Source organism: Triticum dicoccoides, chromosome 5B, assembly GCF_002162155.2.
Source record: "Triticum dicoccoides isolate Atlit2015 ecotype Zavitan chromosome 5B, WEW_v2.0, whole genome shotgun sequence".
In the NCBI taxonomy this organism is placed as follows: Eukaryota; Viridiplantae; Streptophyta; class Magnoliopsida; order Poales; family Poaceae; genus Triticum; species Triticum dicoccoides.
This window is the reverse complement of record NC_041389.1, coordinates 523,423,183-523,433,381: the sequence shown is the minus strand read 5'-3', so window position 1 is coordinate 523,433,381 and position 10,199 is coordinate 523,423,183. Positions and strand designations below refer to the sequence as shown.

Genomic DNA, 10,199 nt, shown 5'->3' with positions numbered 1-10,199 from the left:
CCAGAAAGCCTAAGAGCTTGCCTGCCGGAACACCAAACACGCACTTGTCCGGATTGAGCATCATTTTATAAACCCGACGATTGTCAAAGGTCTCCTTGAGATCATCTATCAAGGTCTCCTTCTGCCTGGACTTTACCACAATGTCATCCACGTAAGCAAGAACGTTGCACCCAATTTGAGTATGAAGACAATTCTGCACACAACGCTGATTGGTTGCCTGGGCACTCTTGAGCCCAAAGGGCATAGACACATAGAAGGAGGCTCCAAAGGGAGTGATGAAGGCTGTCTTCTCCTGGTCCTTAACTGCCATTTTGATCTGATGATAACCGAAATAAGCATCCAATAAACTCAAACGCTCACAACCCGCCGTAGCATCAATGATCTGATCAATACGCAGGAGAGCAAAAGGATCTGTCGGACAAGCTTTGTTCAAGTCTGTGTAATCCACACACATACGCAAAGTGCCATTTTTCTTAAGCACTAGCACCGGATTGGCCAGCCACTCCGGATGAAAAACTTCAATTATAAACCCAGCAGCCAACAGTCGGGCTACTTCCTCTCCAATGGCCTTGCGTCGTTCTTCGTTGAAGCGGCGAAGAAACTGTTCGACCGGTTTAAACTCGGGATCAATATTGAGAGTGTGCTCATCGAGTTCCCTCGATACACCTGGCATGTCAGAAGGCTTCCATGCAAAAATGTCCCAGTTCTCATGGATGAACTCGATGAGCGCGCTTTCCTATTTCGGATCCAGATTTGTGCTGATGGTAAACTGTTTAGATGACTCGCCAGGAACGAAATCAACAAGCTTAGTCTCATCAGCTGGTTTGAACTTCAGGGTCGGGTCATGCTCTGTGGAGGGTTTCTTCAGAGGAGTCATATCTGCCGGATCAACATTGTCCTTGTAGAACTTCAACTCTTCTGTTGGACAAACCGACTCAGCATAAGCCGCATCGCCCTCTTCACAGTCCAAAGCGATCTTACGACTCCCGTGCACTGTGATGGTCCCCTTATGACCTGGCATCTTGAGCTGTAAATAAACATAACAGGGCCTTGCCATGAATTTTCCATAAGCCGAACGTCCAAACAGGGCGTGATATGGGCTCCGGATTTTCACCACTTCAAAGGTCAATGTTTCAGACCTGCAATCATGCTCATCACCAAACACAACTTCCAAAGCTATCTTGCCAACAGGATATGCCGATTTACCTGGGACTACACCGTGGAAAACAGTGTTTGACGGTTTAAGATTCTTATCCGTCAACCCCATACGGCAGAATGTTTCATAATACAGGATGTTGATACTGCTTCCTCCATCCATAAGCACCTTGGTGAATTTATAACCTCCCACCTGAGGTGCCACTACTAAAGCTAGATGACCCGGATTGTCAACCCGGGGCGGATGATCCTCTCTGCTCCACAAAATGGCTGCTCGGACCAACGTAAGTAATGGGGTACCGCCGGTTTAACAGCATTAACTGCCCTCTTGTGAAGCTTCTGATCACGCTTACACAAGCTAGTGGTGAAAACATGATATTGCCCGCCATTCAACTGCTTTGGGTGACTCTGAAAACCTGATTGCTGCTGATTCCCCTGATTGTTCTGTTGATTGTTACCACCTTGGTTGTTCTGGTTGCCCTAATTATTCTGAAACCCAGAGTTTGAACCGCCGCCACCATGAAAACCTGGACCTGAACCGCCCGACGGACCCTGATCATACCGGAAAAGATCAGAGTTTTTGAACTCCTTCATAATGAAACAATCCTTCCAGAGATGTGTTACTGGAACCTCCTTGGTCCCGTGCTTTGGGCAGGGTTGGTTTAACAGACGCTCCAGATTCATACCTCCACTGCGCTGGGGCAGTTTACCCTTACGATGTTGCATATTGCCCTGCACATTGGTGTTAGCTACAAAATCTGAATTATCTGCTTTGCGCTTACCATTGTTCCCATGGATCCCTTGGTTGTGCTGCTATCCTTTCGCACCATCGTTCTTCTTTCCCTTCTCCGGTTTCTCCTCATCGTAATCGGGATCCTTGGTATTATTAGAATTGGCATATTTAACCAAAGCTGCCATGAGTGTGCCCATATCATTGTAGTGGCGCTTGAGCCGTCCCAACTTCATCTTTAGTGACTTAAACCGGCAATTACGCTCCAACGTTAGGATCATCGTGCCAGCCGTAATGCGGTCCGACGAATGCAAAACTTCCGAAACCCGGCGCACCCAATGGGTGGTTGACTCGTTCTCTCCTTGGACGCAGGCATCTAGATTCACAATGGACATAGGCTGTTTACATGTATCCTTGAAGTTTGCTATAAATCGGGCCCTCAATTGGTCCCATGATCCGATGGAGTTGGCGGGCAGGCTTTTTAACCAAGTACGTGATGTTCATTCCAACATCATGGTGAAATATTTGGCACGCGCCGCTTCATCCACATCTAGCATCTGCATTGCCATCTCATAACTTTCGACCCACGCCTCAGGAGGTTGATCGGCGGTATAGTTAGGCACCTTCCGCGGACCCTTGAAATCCTTGGGCAGTCGCACATTACGAAGAGCCAGAATGAGACATGGCACTCCCCAGGAGCTGAAGGCAAGTCTGGTCCCTCGCTCTATAGATGCTGCTGGTTGAACCAAGGCGGGTTGATGATGACCCGTGTGCTGTGCTGCTAATGCGGCCTCCCTTCACGCTCTGCCATTATCCACCACATCCCAAGCATTCGCCCCACCATGTGCCGGATTAGGCCCTTGAGGGGCATCACGGCACCGTGCACTGCTGGACACCTCCGGCTCATCTATGTGCCTGCTATAAGTTTTGCTCAGACGGGGGGTTGAATGAATTCTGTCTCGGCTATAGGAATAAGCATGCTGCTGCACAACGGCAGTTTGAAGAAGATCCCTGGACCGCCACGTCTCAACCGCCGCAAGTGAATCGCCCTCCATTGGAATAGCTGCCAGGCGAGATGCTGCAGCAATCATGTTATCCAAAGGACTAGAAAAATGACCCAGTGGTGTTGATACATATTGCGGCGGGTTATCCATTCGGCGAGGCGGGTCCGTCATCCGTGGTTGATCCAGTGCTGCCCTAGGTGCCTCGGTCCGGTTTATAGCTGCCGAATTACTTGGCCCAGCCCCCGGCGTATTGAAGAGATTCAATCTTTTGAAGACCGGCAGCATACGAGACCGGTACTTCCTTTGCATCACGTCGTTTAACGCGTTCTGATCCAACATGAGTCGGTAATTCTGCGCCTGGATCTACTGCGACTGGGCATCTAAAGCGTCCCGTTCTTCAGCCATCCTAACGTCCTCAGCTGCTAGGTCCTCCTTAGCATGTGTTATCTGGTCCTTCAGCTTGGCAACCTCCGCATTATGCTGATCCTGCGTCTCCGGGGTAACTGCCATGGTTAACAAGGTCGCCCAGGCATCCAACAAACCGGAGAGAACTTGAGCCGATCGGCGCGCCGGGCCTCCTGCCACGGCTGCTGATCCGGACGTCATTGCTGCTGTGGATGAAGACTACAAGGTGGGCTGTGTTTCGGCCATGAAAACTGCAACCCGATTCGTCGGTCCAAAGGGGTCTGGAATACTGTTGCCATCGGAATATCCCCCAACCCAGCCGTCTTGCAATTGATACAACGACTCGGTTTCACTAGTGGATGACTCGCCATCTGAATAGATGGCTGCCTCACCATCGGACACCGGTTCATATTACGCACCATGGATGAATCCTACGAACGCACGCTTCACGGCAGGCTTAACCCGGGCAGGACTTGCACGCTAAGCCGTTTCGATGAGGTCGGTGGAGATGTCCAGCTTAGGGCCCGGTTTGCCGATCTTGCCGATGAAAACGTGAATTCCGCTAAAGGGGACCCGGTACCCGTACTCGATTGAGCCGGCCTCGGGGCCCCATCCTGCATCGTCGATGTAGATCTTGCCGCGATGACTCTTGGTCATTCGGCCAACCGCGTACCCTTTGAGTCCTTCAAAGCTGCCCTTCAAGAACTCGAAACCATCATGCGATAGCCCCACGATGGGCGCCAACTGTCATGGAAATAACACGTCAGGTGTCCTAACAGAGGGACTTAGTCGTGGAGCCATCACAACGAGATTAGCTTGAAGGGGTTAAACCGGACAAGGGACACGAGAGTTTTATACTAGTTCGGCCCCTTATGATGAAGGTAAAAGCCTATGTCTAGTTGTGATGGAATTGATTGGGTTTCGATGACCAGGGAGCAAATACGCTTTGCCCGGGTCTCGAGTTGTTGTTTTCTTCTCCTTGAACCGCCGCCGGGTCGTCCCTTTATATACATAGGTTGACGCCCGGCCGGTGTATGGAGTCCCGAGGCCGGCTCATACAAGTGTCCGGCTCGGTCTCCCCCTTTCCCTAACTTACAATACAAGTTATACAACTATGGCGGTTTACAACTATGGGCCCTAATCCGCCTTTGGGCTCTGGGCCTCTAAGCTTCAATAGTAAAGTAGCATCTTTGTCTTAATGGGCTTCAGTACAATTGAGTGTGAACCGGCCCCTCCTGGACGGTTTATACTCAATAGTTATATCCTCAACATCCTCCCAGCGGCGCCCCTCCTCTAATCCCCTCCCACCGCCGCCGGCATAGGCCAACGGGCCTGGCTCGCATGATGCCGGTGGCGGTGGCCCCGTTCTTTTCCTCCCCGCGCGGCGCTGTGGCTCGGGCAATGGCGGCGGCGGTGCACCTAGGCCGGCGTCGGATCGGGTGGCGGCTCGTCTTCATAGGCGGTGCAGCTCTGGGTGGCAAGGTGGCGGTGGCATGGCTGCTTGGCTACGGGGTAGGGCGATGGCCGGTAACGGCGCCCTTGCGGCCCAGATCTAGGCCCTTTTGGGGCCCATCTGGGTCTAGGTGGGCCTGGCGTGTGCTTTCCGGCATCATCTCCGGCGGACGGAGGTGTGGCTTGGGCTGGGGGTGGCGGAGACGATGGCGCGTGTACTGCAGCGCGGCGACGGGAGCTTCACGAGCCCGCTTCGGGCTTGGCCGGGCAGGGGTGCCTGGTTTGCTCCTAAGCTACGTCCGGTCGGTCACCGCCGAGGGTCGTGGAGGTTGTCCCCTCCCACATGGCCGCTGACCCTGCTGCTCCTCGTTTCCGGCTGGTTCCTCTCGATCCCGCCGGTCTCGCTTCGCTTGTCACGGTGAGATGGCGATGGTGACTGCGAGTCCGTGGTGGCGCATATTGGTGGACAACAAGTATGGTGGAGCGTGATGGATCATCCGGGGTCATGGTTGGTTGGAGGTTGGGAGAAATCCTTGTCGGCTTGTTCGACACCGACGCGGTGACACCCGTGGGCGCCTCCGTGACTTCCTGAAGGGCGTCGGATATCCCCCTCCCTCCCACGACCCTTTGCATACCGGGGAAACCCTAGGCCATGTCCGGTGGCAGCGTCATTGTCGTCGCGTTCCTTCTTGAAGGTGTTACATGGTTTGTGGAATTTCGTGGTGCTAGGAGCGTGGTGGAATTCTCCAACGGCCGCAGCGGTTGCGAGTCATCTTCGTTTTTGTTGATCCGCCGTTGTCGGCATTTTTTTCCTTTTGTGTTTTCTCTTTCTTTTCTTTTGGGCGTGCCTGTGCTGCTTCCGCCCAGCACCTATCGTTGGTTGTATCGATGTTGTTGCTTTGTAATACAAAGCAGGGGGAAACCCTTTTTTGGTAACACTATAACTATGAAACAGTTCTCTTTTTTTCGCGGAACAACTGTTTCATTTTTTATGTGTTTTTTCTTTGTTTTGTATTTCTTTTATCTTTTTATAGACGCGTCCTGGCCTTCTTCGGGTAACACACGTAATCTTAGAAATTTCATTAATGTTATGATTGTCCAACCTTGGACCTGTGCAAGAAAGGCATACCAAATATGCTCTTTTTGTCAACATTGGTTAGATGTTCAAAACATCATAAGCAACTTGACAAATCATAGCAGAAAATAAAAACACATTCCTCTCGTAAAGAAATATAAGAGCATTTAGATCACTATATTTCACTAGTAGAAAAAGGGCATATTGTACCAGTTCATAAGGGCCTTTAGTCCCGGTTCTGGAACCAGGACTAAATTTTCAAATTTCTGAATTATTTTAACCTCTAATCACCCCTCATCACTGCTCAATTTAACCTCTAATCTCTAATCATCCATCATCATTCCAAATCATCTAACTTTCCGGAAGGTCACCCATCCTCTCACTACTCCAGCCTGAGCATGCTTAACTTCCGGGTTCTATTTTTCCTCGTTTCCATGTCTGCACTTGTTGTTTTCCTGACAATAGTAAGAAGTCAATCCTATTAACCCTCAGGAATTTAACTTGAGGATGAAGTCACACATTTCACTGTTTGAGTTTGGAACTATTGTTCAAAAAAATTAATTAATTAGTAACACTAATATTTCTTGAATAAGTAGTTTGACCACAGTTTGACCGGATTTGACCAAAATTCAAAAAACTTAAATAATTATTTAGTAACACTAATATTTCTTGAATAAGTAGTTTGACCATTGTTTGACCATTGTTTGACCACAGTTTGACCAGATTTGACCAAAACTCAAAAAAAAAACTAAAATAATTATTTAGTAACACTAATATTCTTGAATAATTATTTAATAACACTAATACTTCTTGAATAAGTAGTTTGACCATAGTTTGACCAGATTTAACAAAAATTAAAGAAACTGAAATTTGAGCATAACTTTTTTCCCTTTTGGAATTTGAGGATTCTAAAAAATTGCAAACAGGCCGTAGGCAGTCAAAATCGAATGCGAATTTTTGTGCTAAACATTTTGATATATTATACATTTTTTCTGACATCGTATGCAAAAGTTATAGTCGTTTTACATTTTCCCTACACTTTTTGCAAAACATATCCAAATTTAAGTTTTTAAATTTTCCTAACTAGTAGATGTAGTAACATAACTACATCTCGAAGGATTTTAATTTTTGAAGTTTTTATCATTTTCTTTTACTTTTTACAAAACTGAAAAGGCGATCCAGGGGGTTAGAGTTTGAAAATGGGACCTTTAGTATCGGTTCGTGCCACGAACCGGTACTAATGCCTCAAACCCCATTAGTACCGGTTGGTGCCATGAACCGGTACTAATGGGCATCGCACCCTTTAGTCCCGTTTCGTGGCACCAAGCGGGACTAAAGGTCCCATTTGAACCGAGACTAATGTCTGTACGGTGCCCTAGCCGCTTGAACTGGGACTAATGCTCACATTAGTCCCAGTTCGTAATGCAACCGAGATTAATGCTCTTTTCTGGCCGAATGTAAGCCCTGTATTCTACTAGTGTTTCTTTACAGAGGGAGTACTATCTTAAACAAAAAAGCTATATGTGAGGCGATGCCCAGTTTTACCAGTTTGTTTCTTATCATGTGTCTTGAAAATTGAAAACATCATTGTTCCAAAATATCCTTCACTATTTATCAAAATATTCAGGAAATCACAAGTACAATGACAAGCGCCTCTGTTCTAAAAAAATCACAAGTACAATGACATGTGTAAAAAAGCACAAGGTACTACCACCCTTGACTCATACGTTTGCACTTTAGCAACATGAAAAGCCCATAAAAGATCAAGAAGGCGGTACTCCATCCCACCACATCACACAAAATTGCTATTTTTCGATAGTATTTGATGATATCTAAGGGCATCTCCTCCAGATTCATCAATATTGTCGACAAAATAAGTCTCATAGGAGTGATATGATCCACACCAGCCTTGCTGCAAAAAAGCGGAAAGAGTTTTACTTTCCAAATACCAAGCCATCTACACAAATAATAGACTAACAACAATATATTCATACATTGCAATTCACCTTGCTACTGTTGCTATCTCAATCAAAGAGTTTTTGCACATGATAGTAACCATGCTCCTTAGGTTTCTTCTATGCATGATATCAACCCTGTAAACATTTGGCGTTCCTTGCTGCTCTAAATGCTGAAGCTAATCCCATACTCAGATCTAATATGCTTTCTGCAAGCCCTATGAATCTATATGTGTTGACATATACTACAAGCTAAAATGGTACTCAGTCAAGTCACATTAAGATGCAATTCATTCTGCAAGATTGTTTAGTGAACTGCTCCTAGCAGTCTATTCTACATGCATTTACAAGCAACCCTAAGGGATCAATAAGTCCACAACCTAAATATAGCATACACTACGAAGGTGGTTAACAAAATAAGTAGACACAGTTACTCACTCAAGCTCAATAAAAATCTTCTCATGATTCTCAGTATGGAACACATCATATCAGTACCTTTACAATATTGGTAGTCAGTAGCAGCCTCTAATTCAACAATACCAGCCTGCAACTCAACAAGTGTTTACTCATGGCATCTATCTATTTGGAAAAAATATAATGACATCAGCACAAAAATGACTTCAAAATATGGATAATCTTGCATTGCAAGAGGGCGTGACCTGATAGTGCCAACGAAAAAAAGAGGACACAACCTGAAATCTTTCTACACTTGAATATAAAGAAGATTGAAGTGTCACCTGCAGAAATAGCAACATGTTGATCAGTAAAAATAACTTAAACGGAAATCAAACGTGAGGAACTGAAAATGGCTAATACAAAAATGAATAGTCCCAACATATATAACTAACAAACAAAATGGCGGTGGAAAATCATAATAATAGTTAAATCGTGTGTTAACACTATAAAAAGAAATTTACAAGATAAAAGAAGAAGTACCAAAGGCTTCATCAGAATTTAAAGGTTGCCCAATTCTGTTCCCGGATGCACAAGAGAGTTGCACGTCGTTCCATAAAGATAGAAAGAGACAATCCAGCATACATCGAGAATTACATGAGAACGCGCCGGTCTAGCCATGGAAAAATTAAATCTGTAAATGGGTTCCCTTTACTCCATGTTAAGATCAGGGACCATTATGTCTGAGTCCAACATTCTTCCAAATGATGTTCGCGACCAGTTTTCACTTTCTCCCATCCACTTCGAAAGAACCGACGAGGATATACTATAAGTCATCCATCATAGGTCATGATTAAAAAGAGTATATATATAAATGATAAAAAAAGCATTCCTTATGCTATGGAAGAATGCACTATAATGGAACAAGAACCAGAATAATACACAAGTAATCATAAACAGAGAATTGATTTAGGATTGCAATTCAACATTTTCTTTTGAGAAAATTATCATTGTAATCTGTCTCTGTTGGATCAATCCCAAGGCTTCAATTGCAGGAGAGTGAATTGTAGGCTTCTAGGCATCCCTTCCAGATTTACAAAAGTGGGTAAAAAATTTCAAATTCTGGTCCCATTGCACAATTAAGTATGTACATAGGGCAACATGCTCGTGGGCTTCTGGGCATCCCTTCCTACCTCAATTATGACACCGGCCTGGAAGTATAGATACCTTTTCTCATGCTCGATTAACTTTACGCTGATTTCAACAATGATTTGATGGTGCTTGAACATTATCCTATTTCCCATATTTATTCTTTTCACAATTTTATATAAGATAAGGTAGCGTGTATTTGCTTCTGCATTTATGAATCTAAGAGAGAAATAGTATTTGCAAGACTATAGCAACTACCTCATGCAAAAAGTGTACTGCAAAGTATTAAAAAGATCCTAAGATGAATGTAATGTATATTTTTTGGAAATGCACAACGCAACATTACAGAGTTCGGTAGAGGCTTCAAGCCTGTCAAGTCTAAATGGTAGAATAATTGTTTCTCATAACTCAACAGGGGAAATGTCTTTGCTAGCAGTTTTTTGGTCAGGTTTCTAAATAAACATGTGAAATTTCTGTTTGGAGAGAGCGTGTTACCTCTTCAATGCTTGCATTCTTCAGCATCTGCAAGGTAAAGCATAAACATGTGAAATACAGTTAGCCTTTGTAATAAATTTTTATTAGCAGATCCAACATATGTTTCCTATGTAGATGATAGAGCTAGCAAATCTCACCGAGAGATCGTCGTCGCCCTACTTGAAGCTCCTATTTTCTGAACATGTGACACCAGAGTCGTCCGAGCTTCCATTGGGCAATGTGTAGACAACCTTGAGCTTCATTTCCTTAATCACCTTATCAGCCTCCTTGTTGAACTGAGGAATACATATAAAGGTGGAATATAGTTGGTGGAATGCCAATCATTTTATCCAGATGACAATGCAAGGCTAAATCATATCATAGAAACCAGTGATTATGAGTTTTAT

The 10,199-nt window shown here is 45.2% G+C and overlaps 1 pseudogene; it reads right to left on the bottom strand.

Annotated features, from left to right (window-relative positions):
- Positions 1 to 9,690: 9,690 nt before the first annotated feature.
- Positions 9,691 to 10,199, bottom strand: part of LOC119309930 — a 1,266-nt pseudogene continuing 757 nt past the window's right edge.